Source organism: Struthio camelus, chromosome 11, assembly GCF_040807025.1.
Source record: "Struthio camelus isolate bStrCam1 chromosome 11, bStrCam1.hap1, whole genome shotgun sequence".
NCBI classification, from domain to species: domain Eukaryota; kingdom Metazoa; phylum Chordata; class Aves; order Struthioniformes; family Struthionidae; genus Struthio; species Struthio camelus.
The window spans coordinates 16,797,287-16,819,120 of NC_090952.1; positions in this window are offsets into that span (position 1 = coordinate 16,797,287).

A 21,834-nucleotide genomic window follows, 5' to 3' on the forward strand; every position below is an offset into this window, starting at 1 on the left:
TGGATTTTGCAGACGGGAGAGGAGGGAAGCAGCGGTTCCCTGAATCCTTGGTGGTTGCTGGGAGTGGGCAGAGCTCAGCCAAGGCGAGAGGCATGCTCATGCAACTGTAAACGCTCTGTTAATATCAAAGTAGGGGAAAACAACCCAAACAGCAACAATTCACCAGTCCTCTCTCCATATCAAGCTAAACTGCTCCTGAAGGCATTTTTGGCAAGAGGCCACTGCACAGATGAGTTTGATGGCTTCAAGGTATAGATATTTACTATTTAGCCTTGTTATTGTTCAGTCAGTCAAGGGTTTTTATGTGTATGTGTGTGTGTTTAGACTCACAAACCTTTTGTATCTGAAAATCAAGCTGTTTTCTCTTTGGAAGAGAAAATGATTACTTTTAATTATTTTACTTACCTCTCATTCCCTTTGCTAAATCTTCTGCAAAGAGGTGTCTCCTCCTCAGCAGCTTCTCTCCCTCTGAGCTGGCTCCTAAAGCTCTTTGGGGGCCACCAGCAGTGAGGGAGCGAGGGAGAAGAGTCTCCCTCCACAGTGGTACCTGGGCAGCGGCTTGCTGCCTGGGACCATGGCCGCTGCTGGCAGCGCTACCGAGCAGCTCTTAGGAAATGTAGTGGCACATGTCACAGCTTCTCCTGACACTGCCCATTTGTCCCTGCCCTGGACACCAGGGTGTTCCCAGGGAGGCAGCATGACTTTCAGATGTCTTGAATGCCATAAGCAACTAGCCTTGTGGGCAGCTGAGCATTGCAAAGGGCTTTTAGCCCGCAAAGGCAGCCTGCGTCTCTGCCCTGTGCCCATTTCAGGAGGGAATGGGGAACCTCGCTGGATCTGTTTCAGGCTCTGCGTTGCCAGAGGAACACCAGAGCTAGGGACGGGGCTTGCGCTTGGGCTCTTCTCTACAGGGGACAGTGAAAGGGAAATGCTGGCACCGTTTCCTTGGCCACAGTTTCTCCTGGTATGGGTCACCCAGGTGTGACATGCCGGTGGTAGCTACGCTCACAAGCTGGTGTGCTTCCTCTGTGCGTGGCTTTGCGGGCAGTCAGCTGCCGGCATGCCTGGGTGGCACTCTCACCTGTGGAGAGGGGCCGCTCCCGACCCAGCAGCACGCTTTTCCTCCCGTGTAGGCAGGAAGCAGCATGTAATGTCACAATTACTGCCCACAAAGGTGTCCAGGAACGGGCAAACACCCGGATCGGGCAGATGGCAAGACAGGAGCAGGCGAGGAGGTGGCTCAGCACCTTAGACACTGGCTCGCCCAAGCGGCTGCGTGGCAGCAGGCTGCCGGCCCCCAGGCACCCCAGGAGCCATCCCTCCAGTGCTGCTGGAGGGCTGGGCCAGCTCTGAGCCTCACCTCTGCTCCCTGGGTTCATGGGCTGTTTCTGCTGGCCCAGCTGCAAGGGCTGGTGATTTCCGAAATCTGCTCTGCTCCAAGAACTATATGCCTTGTCCCCCTAGCCTCCTTCAAACCCCAGTTCTTCTCTCCTTTGTCCTTTTCTGTTCCTCAGTTAAACCTCCACCTGTTCCTGCACCCATTCTCCCCCTCCCCATTTAGTACTCCTTTGTTACGTCCACATTCACCCACTCATTTGTTCATTGTTTCTCTCCTTCAGCAACAGCCCACCCCACCCCCTGCAAGACCCTGACCTCAGTGCAGATAGTGGTCTGTGACACCACTTCTCTGAGGCCTTCCAGAAGAGTGAGCCTTGCAACTGCAGGGTTTGAGGAAGGAGGAGAGAGCTGGGAAGGGAAGTTGCCAGGGGAAAGGATGCAGGACCTTGCAGGACCCCTTCCAGCACTGTTCTGGATGATAAGGTGGTGCCTTTACAGCTGCATGGACCCAGGCCCCTCTGGCTACTCCATGGGGAGGCAGAAGTGGTTGCACAGGCTGTCTGGAGGAACGGGAGAGGCGCAGGAAGCAACTTTCCGTTTTGGCCCAGTGGTGCCTCTGTGCCGCTGCACGGCACATTGGTGCCAGCCGTGTGCAGCTATGAGCTGGCCAGCCCTCTAAGCCATGCCAGCTCTTGGCTATAGAAATGAATTGTGTACAAACTGATGTGCTAATTATGGGAAGGGTTGGCAAATCATAGGCCTTTGCTGACAGTGTCTCCTGGACTGGATCTGATCTCACTTCAGTGCAAGCAGTGCCAAAGCTAGGCGTCAGCAGCTGCACAGCCATGCTGGGTAGTCCACAGGGGCCACAGTCAGTGAGGAGTGTGCAGTCCCCTAGCAACGGCACCCAGCTCTGCTCCCATAGCTTACCCTTCGTCTTCCCCCATCTTAGGGGAAATGGTTAGACAGTAGCACTGCACCTGCACTCGTAACTTCTATGTTCCTTTGTCTCCTGCTGGAGGAAGGCTGTTGTATTCAGCGGCGTTCACCTCCTGTGCCTCATGGCGTCCCAGACATCAGAGCAAAGAACATCACCATCCACAAGCAAATGAGGCCAGCTCTCTTCCTGGATCTGTATGTGCCTCTGCCCCCGAAGGGAGTCTGCTGAGAGAGTGGAGTTCTTTAGGCTTGGACTAGTCCTAACATTTAACCTGCAAGCTTTATCACCACAGCATGGGTTATGCTGGTTTTTATTCAAAGGCTCTAGGCCAAAATATGGTTCTCCCCATCACACTTTTCTGTTCCTCACTGTCCCAGCCCCCACCCATGCAGATCTGTGCACAGTTTTAAGGATCCCGTCTGCCTAGAGAGGGAAGCCTGGTCCCAGCTTTGCTGAAGTGAGCCAGGATGCTCCCACAGTCTTCGAAGGCTCTTGGCTCTTCACTGCTGCTTGAAGGTCCTGTCAACTTGAAGAGTCCATTGGCTCGTTTTATACTGCTGGCACTACTCCGTTTCCTCTTAAATGTCTGTCAGTTCCTCCTGTCTGTTTGAAGGGGACCCAGCAACTGTAAAGGCAATTATATATTGCATAATTTAATTTTGCAACCACTAAAAAGTGGGAATAGGGTTCTGAAACCTGAGTCATTGCCACATCCCCTTTGCCAGGTTGTGTTTTGAGATGAAGGATTCCTCTCTGCAGGCACGACAGGGACTCTGAATCCTCCAAACCTCATCCGGGCCATCTTGTCGAGTAGCCACATGTATCCTTACATCAATTAGAATCTCCCAGTTGACTGACTCTGGGATATCCACAGGCAAATATCTGATCTGAAGATGATGGCACCAGCCATTTCCTTAGTTGCAGCCCTGGTGTCCCATGCTGGGAAATTTGCTTGAGTAAGCCCTAGGGCAGCCCATCACAAGGAAGAACACACTGCAACAAAATGCCAGAGAACACATTCATTCCACTGCTTCAGGCTCAGTCTGTGCCCATGTTATCTGTGCCCATGTCTTCTGTTTTCTTTTCCATCTTGTGGTACTCTCTTCACTCCACTATGAGAAAGAGTCTAGCTGGCAGCAGTTTTATGCATGACAATCCTGTTACTACACCTGTAAATAATTAATAACTAAAGAAAACTGCATTTTCCAATTTCTGTTGACTTTATTTTCTCTATTGACTAGCTGTTAGCCACTTTCTTAAGGGATTTCTCATGGGAACTGTGACCTTTCTCTCTATTTTTCTCTCCTTTTTTTTTTCTCTCTCTCTTTTTCTTGCTCTTTCTCTCTTCTCTCTCTCTCTCTCTCTCTAAGATTAGTGTTTCAAATGCTTTTTGGTGCAATGTTCAATGCCTGTTTGTATTTTTGAATCGTATTTTTCAACCTTTGCTGGAAAAAAATTGCCATTCTAATTGGCAGGATTTTGAGTCCTGCAATTTTTTTCAGCTTTTAGCATTTTCAGTAAGTTAAAGCAAGAAAAAAAAGTCTCAGAAATTACAGTGAAGTTCTGAAGAGAGATTAGAAAACATCGGAAACAAGAACTACATGAATGAGATGAACAAGCTGAGTGGACAAGGAGGACTCTTCCAACCACCCGTTAACCTGCTGATCTAACACATAAGGCAGGACTAGACCTCTTCACTGAATTAAATCACTCTGCTTTTCCACTCTACCCACTCTCTTGAACTCTGATCAAAACAAATAAAAATTCATATTTTAAAAAAAGTCTGAGCCTTTTTTTTTCCCAGGGTCTTACATTCAAAGTCAAAGGACATTATACATAGGGATGGGGAGCCAGGAGAACCAGTCCTCTGGGCTTCAGGCTACCTATGCAGCTGGAGAGTTTGTCCCAGTGATGAGCAAACAAGCTACCTGTGAAAAAAATAAATATTCCAGGGGAAAAAAAAGAGCTTGAAACTATTCCATTACTTCCATCATATCATGTTTAAAATGCTTCTCCCGCAAATGGCAGGGGAGGGGAGGGCACAAGAAATGTTCAAGGCAGATAGTCTAGGGAGTTTGAGGCCAACTCAAAGATAAGGAAGGTGGTGGCTGGACAGAGGGTCATGGAGGCTTATCTGAAAGGATAGCAATCCTGGTGGGTCCATTCCTCCTCAGCGAATGGCCCATGGTTAAACTTTGCTTTTCCAGGACAGCTCCTCAGCATTTCTTCATGTACTTGAACTTTCTGCTTTCTGAGGTTTCTGCTGTTCTAGGTGCAATGAGAACAGGCCTTGGCTGAAGGTGCTGGGTTGTCCAAGCCTTCGCCTACTGTTCTAGGTACAAACGGGAAGGTGCCTGGTTCTTCTTACATTCACATTCCCTTATTCAAAAAACTTGCTTTTCTCGCAATGCTCAGACTTTGGGATCTGGAGCCTGGAAAGAGGGGCCACTTTCTGGAAATTCTCCTTCAAGGAATAGACACCTTCTCCAAGGATATTTCCCCTGCTCTCAGGCCATGTCACAGGCCAGATCCACCAAACACACTTTTCCAGATGAATCATGCTCAGCCTTAAGGAGATGCTGCGTGAGGAGAAGGATGTTTGGGCCTTTAGCCCGAATGTCTTGACCATGTGGCAAACTGAATCAAGAAAAGGTTGCGGGCAGTTCTACCCACCCTGCTGTATTGTCCAGCTGTTACAATGACCTCCAGCATCACTTCAGTCCACAAAAATTAACACCTTTCTAAAGAGCTTCCAGGCATGATCTGGAATCTCCCATGGCCCAGAGACCAGAGTGGTAGGCAGTTTTGGCTCTGACTATCCTGGTTTGGAGATTTAATGGCACGTAGCTGGCCATGCTGTGTCACTCAGCCAGTGACAACGTATGTCCAGGTGATTGTGGTGTCTGCTAGCATGGAAGTTCAAGGGGCAGGGGGCTTCTTGGACACTTCAGTTGCATCTCCCTTATTAGAAACTAATATGAAGAGCTTTGTTTTTTCTCCCTGGGTAGGAGGGCATGGAGTGGAGTAAATCTCTGCAACTACAAAAGCAGAAGAAAAATCACTTGCAAGAAATGCTGGAGTTCTTCCTATTTTAGAAAATTTGAAACTGCCCATGTCCCACTCTGTGATTTTTTTATACACTTTTTCCCTATCTTTTCTTTAAAATATTTATCATGTACCTAAATCTCACCTTTTCAATAAAGGTTTTTTTTTTTCCCAATTACCATTGGAAAATAGCAGGAGAAAGAAATAATTCCAGGGGCATCAGCAGTTGTTTTCCACTCCAGAAGAAGGTGCAAAACACCCTCCCTCCTTCCTTGGATTCCCTGAACACCATCTGGATGCTGCACTAGGGACTGGCTGGAAGGACAATATCTCCAAACACATTGCAACCTTGAACAGAAAAGTTACGTGTTTGAATTTGCTGTATTCAGCTGAATCCTCCCTCTTCCTCAGAGGTTCGGATGACAGAAAAGGCTTGGGAGCACCAGGGCTCACAGCTGCTGTGGCAGATGGATAGTTACCGCAGGTCTTAGAGTTACAGGCTGCATACTCATGTCTTCCCGAGGAAGGAGCACGGTTTGTGACCTCAGCAAGAACAGTCAAGGGAGGAACCGACCATATTTTATATAAGAAAAGCTGGAACCAGAAGTTTTCACTCCTTTTCCCCCCACACAGGATTGGCCCTATCTTGAGAAGCTCTTCCTGACTCAGAATACAAAAATCAACAGCAATGTATAAAGCTTCTCTGCATTATCACTTCTCTGTTTGAACCTGGAACAAAGGCTCTGAAGAGGAACGGAGTGTAATTGCAGTGCCCATAGTGAAAAAAATGCTAATGAAAAAATGCAGAGCCCGGAGAATTCACGAAGAGGAGGCATAGCACAGCAAGCATGTATTAGCCTGGCACTTAGTGCTCAGCCTGACAGGTGTCTCAGGAAAGCAATAGCCAGTTTTTATTATTAGGTGCTTACAACTAAAGCAGCACTCGGAGGGGCAATTGCCAGTGGGGAGCTCTCAGAGTGCACAGGGTTTGGGAGCAGATGGATGTGCCCCTGTGCCAGGCGCCACATGGCCCCAGGGCTGGCACAGCCCCATGACCTGGAGCGGGGGCTCGGGGAACTGGTGCACCGGCGTTGTCTGCTGCCCCTGCCCAGGCCCCAGGCCTCCCTGGTACCCCCAGACAGGCATCCACGTCAGCGGCCGAATGAAGACGCTGTGCTGTCAGTGACAGGGCAAGGAGGAGAGGTCACTCCAGAGGTTTTACATGAAATAGCACAGCCTCAGCCCTGAAGAGTTTGCAGGCTAAGGTGGTGGGCATGCTCGGAGCTGGACAGATAGGCAGTGGAAGAAGAGACAAGAAATAATGGGTGCGTGACAGGTTAAAACAGAGCTTGGTTTCCTTTAGCTGGCAACTAGAAAACTCTTAACTCCTGGCAAAGTCCTAGAGGAAAGGCTGTGCCATGAGCCTTTCTGTCATTGCAGAAACCACTCCTGCAGACGCCCTCCTCATGCGGTGGTTGGGCGCCCTGGGCTGGAGCCACAAGCACGGGCTCATACCCAGGGCACTAAGACCCGAAACCGCAGCAGCAAGCCTGACTGCGGCTCTCATCCCCGCTCCCCGCAAGCCAAGCAGGTCTTGTGCTGCACCAGCCCTGCTCATGGGGCTCTGCTCAGGCCCACCACCATGCTAGCTGCCTGCGAATGAATGGTGCTTTCTTCCAGAAAGCCTGATTTCTCCTGACCGAGCTCATCCATCAGCAGTGTGTCAGCAGCAACATGACCCGAGGCTTTGTGGGTGCTCCTCTTCACAGAGAACAGCCTAACTTGATGGATTTGTGGCTTGCTGGGTTTTCTTCTCCCTTAATTTCCTCAGGATTTCATGGGCTAGCAGGAGGCACAGGGGGATCCCAGGCTTCTCTGCCAGGAGCACACGTTCACTGAGACCAGAGGTGGCAGAAACGTAGCTGTGACTTTTCTCCTCTCCCCACCACCTTTTCACACCCAGAGGACGGATGTGCGTTAACAGCCACCGGAGCTGCTGGGACGAGGGGTTGCCTCCTGGCACAGGCTCTCCCAGCTCCCGTCGATCCCCGTTCTCCTTTGTGTGGATGAAGACATGATCCTGAATGAGGATAGGGTGACAAGTGTGAAGCCATGGGGTGGGTTTCAGCCGCAGGAAGGCTGCCTTACCCCCAATCCTTTGGCTCTAAGGACATCATAGCAGAGCCAGCGCCTGCAAAACAACCATGGGTGCTTTTCTTTGGAAGGGGAAGCATGTAAGAGCTAGCCGAGTATTAGGCATTTTATAAAAGCACTTTGGGATACCTGATAAATAGCAATCTAGGAATTGACAGCAGCAGTTTCAGTAGAGGCAGTGTGGCAGCCGTGATAGTCTAAGGACATAAATGAGGCAGGCTGGCTGGAAGAAGCAATATTTTTTTTTATTACATTGATGGTACAGCTGGGGAAAAGAAGCCAGGCTCTCAAGCCTGCATGCTCTTCTTTGGATCTGATATCATAAACTCCAGGCTGAGGCTTGGGAAGGACTGGCCTGGGCTAGCTTCGTTAATGAAGCAATTAGAGAAGAGGTTCCTAATCTCGTGCAGCAGGGCAAGTTGCTTGTAGGCGGAAAGGTACTTCTTAGTCTTTTGTGAAAAAGGGGAGAGAATGGGAAACAAAATAACATTCCTAACTTTATTTATTACAGAAAGAATGGAAAGCATGCAGCGATTACAATTTTGAAAGCAATAAAAATGCATATAATACAAGCAGAGACCCCATCAAAAATCACTGTAATTTTTCAGCACATGCAGGTTGCACTTTCACACACAAGCCTGGGACCAGTAAATCTGCAGTTCTGACCCAGCCATGTTATACATAAGCCAGGCCAGTGCTGGAAATGACCATAACTCATTGGCCCATCTCCAGCATTTGAGGGAAGGTATCTGGGATGCTCTTAATTTCTCTTTGCTATTGTGAATCCGTTAGATACCTGCACCAGGCTGTAATCCCTGGTTTAACTGTAAAGCTAACCTTTGCCTTCACACTGCCTTATTAAACCCAGCTTAAATTATGAGGGGCAGTGAGACAGGGTTGATAAGAGTTTATTAAATTTGAATGACCAGCTATAGGAATGGAGTGCTGAGCCCTCTCCCTCTTCTGAAAAAACAGCTGCTGCTAGAAAACATCCATTTTTCAAGTGTGAACCTTCAAGCGACAGACGGCCTCAGTCGGGGACCTTGTTGCCCTGCCAGGGCTGCTGTGAGGATGGGATTGGGGTCACCTGGCAATGCAAGTAAAGGGAGGCCTCTCGGGGCAGCTGGGTTGCGGGGTGCTGGCTCAGGGGAGAAATGGGAATCTTGCAGTCCAGTTCCCTGCCCTCAGCCCCGCAGGTTGCCTTAATGGTGGGTGCTCTCTGCAGTGGGTGGTCCTCCTGCAGGGGTGTTCAGAGGAGCTCAGCCTTTTTAGTATGACTTTTAAATAACTAGTGATTGGGATTTGGGTGACTTAACACTCCTGTGCTAAGTTTAGAGTGAAATTGTGCTGCTTGTTTGAGCTTTTTGCAATCCTGCTGTCTGGGGAGCTCATTTGCGTAATTTTGTTGGGATCTGGCTAATAATGATGTCGCTTAAAAACAATTCATTCTGCTGGCCAGAGAGTGGGCTTTGTTGTCATGGTAACCTTTGATTTGGAGACTTGTGCGAAAGAGACAGGTAAGTGCTTGAAATTGCCATATTTCAGCATGGTTTCAAATGCCTGGGAAGCCTAAGGATGACTTTCAGTAAGTGAAATTTGTAGTCTTGCTGAAATACTTTGTAAACAAAATCCGTTTACTGCTGGGAGGAAAAAAAAAAAAAAAGGAATGGAATTTCATTGGAGAAAATACTTACACTAAGGTTTCCTAAAGCACTCTATGAAATAATGGGCGTTAAACACAATTGGGCTGTGCTAGCGTTGCCTTGTTCCCCAAATGCAGCCCTTCCCCTGAGGGGGACGCAGCCTCCCCGGCTGGCTGGGGTGAGGGGGCTGCTCTGAGCACCAGGCTTGGGCAGTCGGCAAAGGGGCTCGGTAGGGAGCAGGGGAAAGCAGGTCTGGTGAGAGCAATCTTTAACAACTTTCAAAAATATCCCCCACAACGTGCTGTGCCCAGTCTGGATCGAAGGCCCTTTCTCTTACCAAAATCTGGGTCTCTGTGTATTACATTAGCCAAAATACTCCACAGGGCTCACTCGGGTCTAGATGTCTACATGCTCATTTGGAGAGCTGAGAAGTCGGATCGTGCAGACACGTGGCTTATGTGAAAATCAAGCCTGGGTGGTATTAGCCCAGTGAAGAGATACTAGCTGGAAATGTCTCCTGACAATTCAAACTGGAAATCCTTGGGTTTCTGAATGGAGATTCCCAGTTTGGAGAAATCAGCAGAAAGCTGTGTAATGCTGTCCTCACTTCAAAATGAAAGTTGGATGAAAACCAAAGGCATGCCACGAAACGTAAATGCTGCCAGCCAGCATCTGGATCCAGCATCACTTGGGTCAGGGTCTGATTCTGCAACCCTAAAATGCTTCCCAAGAGGATGTGCAGGGATCTGCAAGGGAAGCTGTTTGGACCAGCTGTTGCACGTAAGGAGAAACAGGCCTGTTAGTATTAGCAGGGTATGGGTTCTGGTATTTTTTCAAACATTCTTCAGCATGATCGATATCTCTCTGAAATGCTGCACCTCTTCTTTGCCTGAAATGTGGTGACTGTTTCCAAGAACTTCCCTCCAAAGTTAAAATAATTGTTTGGCACTTTAACTCACGTATACAAAATGCCGCTTTCTTCAAGGCACACCAGAAAGGAAGTTGAGCTGCAACTGATGGGGTTGGGTTGGGGTCGGGGTGGGGGGAAGGCACAGAAATTATTGGAGGAGAAGGGAGGAAAAAAGGAACAAAAAAAAAGAAAAAAAACAGGTGAGTCTGTAAAAATAGACTGCCCAGGTGGCAGCTTGTTGAACCCTGTAATCAGGCTTCCCCAGGAAGCAGAGGCACCACACAGAGACAAATAAGCCCATGGCTGAAGCTGATGTGGGTGGAGGCTGGTGAGGACAGGTGCTGGCATGGGGATGGGGACAGAGCAGGAGTCTGCTTGTGCCCCTTGGAGCACCTGCTCCAGCCCCATGGGCATTGCAGGCTGCTCCTGCTGCCTGTGCTGGCCCCAGTGAGGTGGAACCAGGTTCCCACAGTGGGATGAAGCATGGTGCTGGTGAGGGAGCTCGGGCACGAGCCCAGTGCAGACAGGGAGTTGAGTTTGTGCTTCTCATGCCTGCAGGGAGCATATCGCTGGTGAATATAGACAGTGCCTGGAATAGAAACATTTTGGAAATAGCAAAAAAGGAGCATTTCGGAAGGACTCCAACCCTTCTCCATGTGACTTGCTCAATCCTTCAGAGCGTCTGTTGCTTTTTTCGGGTGGCGGAAGCTATTCAGGGAATTTGACCTGAATTTTCACATCACTTTGGATGCCTGGAAATTGCATTTATTTAAAGCAAATAAGTGATTTGCTGAAAAATTTGTTGCCCAGCTCTGTGCATTGGAAAGGCAGGTATTCCTAAAATTTAACCCAGCTTTAGTGCAAACATTTCCTGGGCTCACAGTCTGCAGGTACAGAAGAACAGCTATACTGGGAGAGCCCAACAGGCTTGTCTAAATGGTGTCCTGTCTCTGAGAGCAGCCAAACAGCAGATGCCTGAGAAAGACATAGCATAAGACTATAGAAAGCATCTTGCAGTACTTCCCAGGGTACTTTCCCAACCAGCAATCTGTGGCTCGGGGACTTGCCAGTAAAAGCTGCATCCTTGTGTTCAATAGCGCTCGGTGGACTTCTTGTTCTGTAAACTTGTGCAGCTGCTCCTCGGGCTCATACCAACTTTGTGTCCATAACGCAGTGCAGAAAGGAGTTGCCCGGCTCAATTATTGCATGAGGAGCCACTTCCTTTAGGTCTTCTGAGCTATGTCTTTCCCCTTTCATTGGGTATCCCCTGGTACTTGCATTGGAAGAGGAGGGTCCTTGATCCCTATCCATCCTCTCCCTGCCTCTCATGCATTTATACACCTGGGCTTTATACACTTATTTCCACCTGACTCTCTTCCAGCTGGAAGGGTTGAAGCCTGGGGGGTAGCTAGGCTCAGGGGCCAGGGCAGATGTGGGGTCCGCATGGTTGCGGGATGGAATCCCCATGGACAGGCTGGTCCGAGCGAGGAAGGTGGAGGTAGTGTTGCACTTCCTCCCAACTCCAAGTAAAGCTGCTCCTGAACAAAGGCTGGTGAAGCTGCAGCTTGGGGTGTTGGTGGCCAGTGCCCACAGAGGCAGGATTAATGTGATATCCCTTCTGCATTATTGAGCTGAGGGTCTGGTGCTCGAGTCTGACTTTGTGTTTGGGCTTCCTGGAGTCCCTTTGGCTGTGGCTTTTTCCCAACAGAGCATCCCCTTTTATGAGTAGAGTATGGAATGCTCCTGTTGGAGCACATCAGAGTACTGATTTCTGTGCCCTAGGGCAGCATTTCCAAAGATGGGTTTGCATCAGCCTGGACAATCCTGAATTTCAATGGAAGTCAACAGTAGCCTTTCCACTGAAATCTCACCTCTCCCCACTATCTCATGGGATAGAAAAGCACAACCTGTTTTGTTTCAGTGCTCTCCGTCCTCTGGAAGGAGGTGTGGAGGAAGAGCCGAGCCTGTTTTGCAAGGTGGTGCTTTTTCCAGAAGCCAATTGAATGAGCACTGTCATGCTGCAGTTCTTTCTGCTGTTTGCAATGTTGGAGGTAAATGAGGCTTATGTAAGTGCAGGGCTGACAAGAGCTACATGGGCCAGTGGTGGTACATGGAGACATGGTCCCAGAGCCTCCCTCCGCAGCTCCACAGCGGACCTCTGCCCTGACCTCAGCTCTCTTGCTATTCTGGTTCGGACTGCTAATGGTGCTGTCAGCAGCCCTGCCGAGGCCCCTCTGTCCTCCTCAGCACCCCCCAGCTACTCCAGTCCTCTTTTCGCCCTTGCTCCACGCAGCAGGGGCACTTCAATCTCAGACTGAAGGGCTTTTTACGGTTTTGCTCCTGGCTGCTGACTGCCAGTCATGCCTGACAATAGCAGGGAGTCTTAATGATGTAGATAAATATTTCTTGAGAGCACAGAGCTTGCTTTATTCGTGATCAGGACAGCTTTTCAGGGACAAAACATGGATTTAGAGCTTAATCCCTGGGTCTTGCTGTGTTGCAAGTGCTCTCTTAAAACCTTTGTGGACACCAAGGCCATTTTTTGAGTTTCAAAGTTAAACAATCCCTCTCCCCTTCTTGTGAATGCCAGGGGGAGGACTGGAGAATCAAAGCCCCAAATGTGAACATATTCTGGCTTTTAAGGTGTCCCCCTGCCTTATCGTGCTTACATGGCACATCTCCAAATCCTCCTACTTTATTTCCTTTGAGGGCTATAGCTGGTCAGAAGTTTAAAACAATTGCAGCCCATCTGAAGCATGAATGTTTTGCAAGTAAAAGTCATAGTGAGTTTTAGCATAAATATTATTTTTTTTGTAATATTTCATTTGTTTGCTATCTGTGATTCTCATGATTGAAAATCATCCAATCAAGGACAGGAAAGGGCTAGCCGGGGCTTGGCTGGCCGATCCTGCAGCACAGAGCTCACCTTGCAGACAAATGAACCAAATAGTTAATCTGTGGCTGGCAGGCTGAAAATAGCTTATCAAAAGTACTGTGCAAAGAGTTAAAATTTTGCCAGGTGTGAATTAAACTGATGCTGTCCATCTCCAGTACAAAATTAATACCCCCTTAGGATACCCCCCTGTGGGTTAGTATCAGGAAAGCCCTGGCTTTGAATTACATTCTTCTGGGCACCCCCAAACTTCTGGAAATATCCTCCAAATTGAGTAATAAGGTACTTGGAAAGAGAGGAAAATGCAAAAGGTAAAGGTAAAATAATTTGCAAGAAAACAAAAGCAGTGGACAACAGGCTTTGCTCTGCCAGCAGTCATACCATTCAGGCAGCCACAATAGCATGCTTCCTTCCTATTCTTTGCACCCCAGCCCTGTACATTTGTGGTTATTATCTTGCCTGGACCAGATTGGTGTTGACAAACAAAAATCCAGGTAGCTGTAGTTTTCCTTGTGTGTACAGTCAAAAGGAAGGAGTTATCTGCCCTTCAGTGTCTGATTTTTCATTGTCCTTGCACTGCTTTATTCCCTCTGTGCCATAGCATGGAACAAAGACCTGAATTATGGCAGAAGATGAATGAAGTCTTTGGGAAAACTATTAGGACAATTAGACACTGAGGTACAGCATGGGGGAAGAGAAGGGAGGGGACATCATTTAGAGGGTGTGAGTGCTCAAGTTTTGGCAAGGTTTGGGTGGGCTGAGGGGCAGCTGGCTGAGGAGCTCCCAAAGAGGAAGCAACAGAAGGAAAGGGGGAGAAAAGCCTGGAGCAGTGGCAACTGCTGCCTTCCCCTGTCCTGTGAACAGCCAACCAGCCACGGTGGCCTAACGTGGTCAAAATCCAAGCTGCAGCCCTGGGACTGCCACATGTGCTGTGCTTGGCTCCTCCATCCCTCCACACTGCCCAGAGGAATCTGAGCTGGAGGGAAGCAATTCCCAGCCCTGCCAAGGGAGAGGAAGGAGAGAGCCTGGAAAAGCGGAGTGAGAGCAGGGCAATGGTGGCTTATTAGAGATGGCTTACTGAAACGTGGAGGGTCCTCCCGGCAAGGGAAGAAGAGCCCTTATACCTGCCCCCTTTCCTTAGCACCTCTGGGCAGCTGTGGCAGATGGGGTGCTGGGCCTGGCTGCCTTAGGTCTGACCCACTGTTGCCTCTCCTAAAATGTCCTGTCATCAGATAGCTCTCCTTCCCGTGTGCTTGGAAAGGAAATTTCTGAGCTAACAAGGATAGTTATGAACAGTATCAACCCAGTGTTCCTCAGTGCTTAAGGCAAGTGGTAAAGATCAGGATTATTCTTTCCATTACGCAGCTGGGGAAACTGGGCACCAAGCTATCTCCTGCAGGCTCCCAGCAAGTCAGCCTCAGAGCTGTAAACAGCCCTAAACCGTGATGATTTCCAATGGATGAGGCTTCTTCACATGATCAGAGGAGGGTCTAACAGTCTCATGCATGTTTAGGTGGTGAGCTATGTAGAGCCCCCAAGGGCAGTCGGGCTGAGGGACAGAAACAAAGAGCCACAGAGTAAGATTACTGCTGGGAAGAATGCAGTGAGGGTGAAAAGCTTGAAAAGTGAACAACCCTATCGCAGCACTGTCCTTAATTTAATCTTCATTAGATGTGATGCCAGGTGGAACTGCACGTGTTATTCTCTGCTATCCTCCCCAGTGCACAGGCCTTTCTCCTCTAGTCCAGGCTTGGAGGAGAGATTTTATTCCCCGAAAATCGCACTTTGTGGCACTGGAAAATGAGATCATAATTCTCTTGTTGGCAGAGTTGTGTGAGACAATAGTGAATTAAAAAATAGTAATTTGGGGGGGGAAAAAAAAAATCTGGCCTCACTTGGCAGACTTTATTTACTTTTTCTAGCAAAGTGAGAAACAAGCTGCAGCTGAAGTCTCAGGTTCACTTCCCAAGATACTACTGTGACATTTTAATGATCTAATTCCCCCTCAGAGGTGGCATTTTCCCTTGTTCCCCTGACCTATCACTGTACATTCGGTGTGAAACAAACTATGCTGCTATCAGCCCTGACAACTCAGGCCCAGGGGAAAAAAAATAAGGCTGTGATACCAATGGACTCTTCACCCTGTAATTCTTGTGTGGGTGGAGCTGGCTGTCTTCTCCATGCACTCCAGGGCCACGGGCTCTTCAGGAGCAAGCCAGCGTAAGGCTGTTCACCTTTGCAGCTCCCTCCCTCCCAGGGTGCCTCTATGTGATGTTTCCTGTCCTGTTTACACTCTGCTCCTGCGAGGCTAAAGGTGATGTTTGTGCTGGTGAGCGCCTATTCTTGCTCTGTAGCACGGTTCAGTCCTGTTTGGAGGAGTCACGCCAAGCTGATGTGCTGTTAGCGGTAAGCATAGTTTGTGTGCAGCCCCCTTCTTCGTGGCCTCGCACCTCTGAAACCTCCCCAGTGATAAAGCAGGTGACTAGCTGAGGACCTGACTTACGGGATGTCCTGCCTAGCAGCCAGGCTCTGATGTCCATTTTCCTGAGATAAACTTATTTACGTTAATGGTGTAAAATACGTGCAATGAATAAAACAATTACAGCAAAACAGTTTATGCAAAGTGCTAATGTGGGAGAAGTTTCGTAAGAGGTTTCATGCCTCAAAAAGGCTTTTTGTCAAAAATAGTTTTATTTTCTTAGAGAAAACGCTTCTATCTCTTGCACAGATATACTGCTATAATAGTGCTCTTTTTGGCTGCCTTGGAGACTGTCTTTTCTCTGACAGTGGCAGATCCTGTTCTGGACCTTTTCTGAGCAGGACAAAAAGCACAACCAGCCCTTTAGGGAGTGACCTAGCTGGGGACACCAGCAGCCACTCAGGGCAGTTGGCCCTACAGCAAAGCCTGCTTAGGGTTAAATTCGGTGTTGGAGAAGTTTCCCTGGGGCAGGCTGGTCGCAAGGCAGGAGCAGGAGGCTGCTCTGGGAGGCAGTATGCAGGAAACAGAGCCTGGGGATGGGAGCAGGGCTCACTTGTGAGGGAGCAGAGCGCTGGGGAAAGCTGGCCAGGAAGTGATGTGCACAGAAACATCTGCCCCCATATTAAGATTGGGTCAAGGCAAAGGAGCTCCGCATATGTTCTGTTAAACCAGCATGTAAATGCTGGGGTTCAGCATGAATTTTTTTCTACCTGCTAGAAGCAAATAAGAACACAGCAAAGCCCTAAAAACCCTGGATAGTAGTGATCCAGGACTGAGGGGGCAGCACCGTTATGGCAACAGGGAGAAGCTAGGCAGAGAAACCAGGCCATGGAAATCAATGCAAATGACTTTGATCACAGAGTTTCAAGCCCATTTGCTCTGTAGGAAGCACGACTGTCAGTAGGGATAGGCGTTGAAAGGGGTGGGATCTCACAGCTTGCTAGATGAAACGGAGAAGGTGGTAGATGCATTTTTTTTCTAGCTTCAGAGAGGATGTTAACTCTAATAGGGTAACTCCAAGAAGCATTTAGCATCTCTTTAATGGACCAAAGCGGGATCTACTCAAGCCCCTGCCCCAAAATTTTTGTTGCTGAAAGTAACCACATGATGAACAGAAACGAAACGAGCAGCACTGGCACAGCCTTGGCACAGCGCGGGGTCAGCAAGAGCCTTTACCAGGAGGTGTGGGTGGGAGAGAGTCAGCACCGGCCAGGCAGCCCAGGCCTTTATGAAACGGCTTGTCCTCGTCCGCAAAAAGACTTGGCACAGAGACCCCTCAGAGCGACCCAGCCGCCCAGTAAATAGCAAGGCGACAGGATGGCAGCTTGCTGCCAGCCCTGCTCCGTGCGGCAGGAGGCAGCGGGGCACAACAGGCGCTGGAGCACCTCCACAAGCCAAAGCAGGCAGCGCAGGGGGGAAATCACTGCCTGTAAGCAGGCACCGCGCTGTGATAACAGGGTACAGCTGTGGCAGGAGCTGGGGAAAGCTCTCCCCGGGGAGGGCTTGCTTTGGGAAAAGCTCTAGTTGTGTCGGTAATGATCATTTCCAAGCGTTTCTAAAAGGAAATCCCTTTGGGGAAGGGACTCTGTTTTCATTCAGAGCTGCACACGAAGGGATGTGTGCCTCTGAGTGTGCTTGCTTCTGAGCGCCGAGCTGTTGTTACAGGTTAATTATCATTAGTAATCAATCATCACCATTCACAGAAAGGTTTTTCCCTGCTGATCAGGAATCACACTGAGCATTAGCAACGTTTTTCCCCGTTTCCCCAAGACCTCTCTGGCCCCAGAGCTGAGCGGACGTTAAGGAGAACGAGTGCCTGAGCCCCCATGGCACTTGGAGATCATGTAGAGGGATTCTGGTTGAGGATTTTTTTTTGATGTAATATTCACTGCTAGTTAAAATCCCTCTATGGTCATGCAAAGCTTTGCACAGGGTCTCCTCGGCTTCTTGACTTTGTCCATCTCTTACTGAGTTTCTCATCCAGTTATGCAACTGGAACAAATCCAGTGGCATGTCCAGTGGTAACACATTGGTCCTCAAAGATGTAGCTGAAATGGCTAGTAATTATAGTTATTACTTTTGCTGTATTAAAAAACAAAACAGTGGTAAGGAGGACACTTCTTGCCCTTAAACCTCCCCCAGTGCTGTGCAGGCGCTGCCTGTGCTCTTCCTGTCGGACTCGGGTCTTCCAACGGCAGCTCCTCCTGACACTTCAGGTTCTTTCAGGCGGATCCAGCCGCCAGATCCTAAAACGGGCCAGGCATATGGGACCCTGCCACGAGGGAATTTGGCTGGCTGCAGTTCAGGTTTATAAGAAACTCGGTTGCCTTTTCATCTTTCCCCAAAATAACAATCTCAAACCTAAATTATGTGAACCAGGCGCTTCCTGGAGTCTGCAGCTGCTCAGCAAAATTGACTTTTTCGTCAGCGCTCCGGCTCCTCGCACAAACCTGCCAGCTGAGTGCCGGACCCAGTTGGAGCCCCGCTTTTAGATTCAGCAAAAGTTCAGCCAACTTGGAGCATTTCAGACTCAGCGAATTATTTTCTGACAAAATGTTGGTTTATTGGGAAATTTCCGGCTGGCTCTAATTGGGACAGCTGTTAAGGCGGCAGTTTTCACAAGAACTAAAAGTTGCTTTCAGATGAGTACAGCTCTTAAAACGGCTGTTGCTTTGATAGCTGCTTGTTGCCTTTCTCCTCTGATTGAGCTTAGTAAGTCCCTGCAAGCTTAAAAAAGAAATCCACTTTGACTGTCTGATCTTTCTCGTCTCAGTACCAAATATTATCTTCTGTCCCTCCTTTTTCCTTCAAGGAGAACCTGTCATTTCAAATTCAGCCCTAAATTTGAGCTTTGCAAAAATTAACATGTACAGCATTTCAGATTAAGAGAGGAATTTCTCTATTTTTTTGCCCAGCCTTCCAAGGGTTCACAAACACTGTTGAAAAGTCAAAGCAAACATTTGCATTGTTGTTTTAACATGGGAGATCCTGCCAAGAAAATTAATGGGACCTATCTACACAAAGGGAACAAACTCATCTAATTCTGTTGGTGGTATTGAGAGATGTGCAGCTTGCTAGCTTTCTGTAATGGCTTTTTTTTTTTAATTTAATTATTTTTCCAATTTAACTCACCATACATTTTCACCACCAAAGTAAGGAAGCTGGATAAGGCATATGAAACTTCTCAATAGCTTGTGCAGTGCTGAAGTCTATGAGCTGGAAATCATGAGCCGGATGATGCCTTCAGCAGGCGGGAAGGTGCGAGGTGCTGGGCTCTGCTCTGCGATGCCGCCTCTCCCACTGGCGTCCCGAGAGCTCAGCGCTGCCGGGCGAGCCCACGGTCCCTGGCCTCTTAGGGGCACCTCAGGGTGCTCCTACGGGCCCCATTGCCAGCTCCTGCCTGCTGTTGCTTCCAGCAGAACATCTTCCCCCGGTCCCTCCTCTCTGCCCTAGGCCTTTTTGCTATTTAGGGATCTTAAATTCTGCCAGAATTTTACCACCTCCAGTTGCTATTTCTCGCACAAAACCAGCCCCGTTCCAGATACCAGTTTGCTGCGAGCGCTCTGCTGAGCAGCTCGAACAAAACCGGCCAAGTGTTGCTTGAACCTCTGGCTGTGACTGTTTGCTCCGAGAGAGCGAGCATCAAGCTGTGGCTATGGCAAGGCCCAGCTCTCCAGGGAATACACATTGCAGACATGGAAATTGCACTAGGGCAGAGTGAAGAATGGATTAAATTTGGGTTAGATTGAATCATAACATCTTTTTTTTTTTTTTCAGGCTTTCCAATGAAAAAGGAAAAATGAAAAAAATTCATCTTGTCATTTCAGTATTTTGTTCAAACCAAAACAGTGGGGTTTTTTCTACCCTTTTTGTCTAAGGAAGGTCAGATTTTAAATGAACAATGGTGTGCTGAAGTGGAGAAAACTTGAAGCATTTAATTTAGAAAACAGATCAATGAAATATTTTGGCATTTTTAAGCAAAACATTTCATTTTAAAACAAGTTGAAAAAAGTGTTTTGATTGCTCCTGTTCTTTCTTGAAGTGTGGCTTGCTTTGGTTTTCTTCTAGTTTAAACTAATTGCCAAATTCTGCCTAAATTTGTAAATTGCTTGCAAAACTGCTTGCCCTCAGGCTTCTGCTGCGCACCAGATCTGTGGTTCATTTGAAATAAGAAATGTTTGGCTACTAATAACACATGTGCAAGGAGCTAACGGCAGACCACTCACTTTTGGGGTTAAAACCCTGCAACACCAACGCCAGCCCCAGTGCAGCAGGGCAGCCCACGAATCCCCCTGCTGCCGCGTGGCCCTTTCCTGCAGAAAAGGAGCCCAGGAGCCTCCCAGGGGTCCCTGGCCTTGCCCCTTGCTGCGAGCGAGCCCTTGGGACCCGCAGGACACGTACAGCGCCTTGCACCTAGCTCTCAACGACGGTCCTGCCTCTCGGCGGCCAAGGGAAGGAATTTCAATCAAAAGGAGCGCGGTTTATATTTAGAACTGGAGGACGTTCCTTCATCAGATTACGACAGTTTTAAGTAGGTCAGGCTGGAGACCTAAGATACTCGAGTCCCCTTCAAAGGCATCCGTCCGTCACTTATTATTCCAGGCATTCGTCTTTCGAGCTGCCTCCCTTTTGCAGCCAGGGCTCTTTATCACTCTTTTTGGACCGCGCTGGCTTGTGCCGCACTTCCCAGCGCTTGCTCCTTTCACTCCCTTCACCACCTTCCCCTGCCCCAGCGGATCGGGGACAGGGAAAGCCGTGTCCCCATGGACCGGGCGGCCCCAGTGCTCAGCATGCGTGGGGCTGGGGATGCTCCCGGCTGTCGCGTTGGGGCTCGCCTGCGTCGGGGGCTAAAGGACAGGCTGGGCATGGGGTCCTTTGAAGATGGGGAAACGGCTATGTGTATGCTCTCAGTAGCATTGCAATCTGCCTTGATGAGCCTGAGACCTCCTGCCTGTCCCCCGGCAGTGTCCTTCCCCGGGCAGCGGCAGTCAGGCTTCCTTTCCAGCCTTTTCCCCTCTCATCAGTCCTAATGACAACGAAGGCTCTGAACGCGTTCAGGACGCTCCGCTCGGGTTCCCTGGCTGCCTTGCAAGCAAACACGCAGCAAGGAGGCAAGCAGTTTGCCAGGGTCTTGCACAGGACCATTAAATGCAGCTTTGTTGTCTTCATTGCCTGGAAAGACTTAACCCCCTCTAACTAGACACAGGCAAATCTCACGTGGGTGAAGGTTTGGCAGAGAGAGGACCCCCAGGGCCCCATTCTCCAGCCGCGGGTCCAGCACTCATCAAGCCATTTTTCTGATCTGAATAGGATTATTTGAGCGCTTGTGATTACGGGCTTTGTTGGACCACGGCAGGGGACCCGGGCACCTGGGAGAAGCAGGACTTCATTGCCCAGGGGAAGGAGCATGCTGGTGGGTGGGGAAGGTGAGCAGGTCCCCGTGCGACCCCGGCGGGGAGGCTTCAGGCCGGCAGGTCCGCGGTCGGGGACACACCAGACCGTTCTGGCAGCTGCGATGGCACTCTCTCTTGCTGAAAGCACTAGCGATACGCGCTTGTTTTTATCTATCCGTTTTCTTTCCTCTCTCTGAGCCTATTACATTTTCTCAACTCTCGGTGGGTTTTTTTTATTTTTTTTTAAACTCAAGGCCTCCTTCGAGCTGATCACAAGGGAACGCTGAGTGCTTGTTTTTTAATATTCTGACAGGTGCTATTTTGCTATTTGCTTGTGATGATTCAGGACATTTGCATCTCTTTGTCCTTAATTAAAAAGCACTTCACCCTTGCTGCAGGGGTATGGCAGATTTCTCTTGAGCTATTCAATTTTGGGGATTTTTAATCAACAGATCTACTCTATCAGTGCGGGTGCATTTCTGACAGGGGGTGAAGCTTAGCACGGAGTGTGGAGAGCTGTGTGGGTGTAATTATGGCTTGCCTTTCTTTTTTTTTTTTTTGGTGAATTTGACTGCTGTTGAAAGGCATTCTCTAACAGCCGCCGAGAAGACAGGAGTCCCCTGTCCACCAAACACATGGGCAATGCAATGACAAGGTGACAATTTGCTGCAAAGCCTCAAGCTGGGGCCAGCAAAACCCCTTGCAGAGCTGGTGTTTTGCCTCCCTGCCTTTGGCCCCAGCCAGCCTCAGATCCCATTGCCAGGGGCTGGCAGGACCATGCTCACTTTGCCACTCGTTGCACAGATGCAGCCCGGTTCGGCTTAGCTGGCAGGGTGGCCGAGCAGGTCGGGGGCAGCGATGCATGGCACCACAGCACGAGGCATTACCCACCCTAGGCCCCGAACCTGCCCAGGGACCCTGGGGCACCGGGGGCAGCCATCCTCCCAGGGCCATGTGCACAGGAACCCAGCATGTCCTGCTCCCCCGGCAGCTGCTGTCACCTCTGTGCCATGGCCGAGCAGGAGGAAAAGGGGAATGG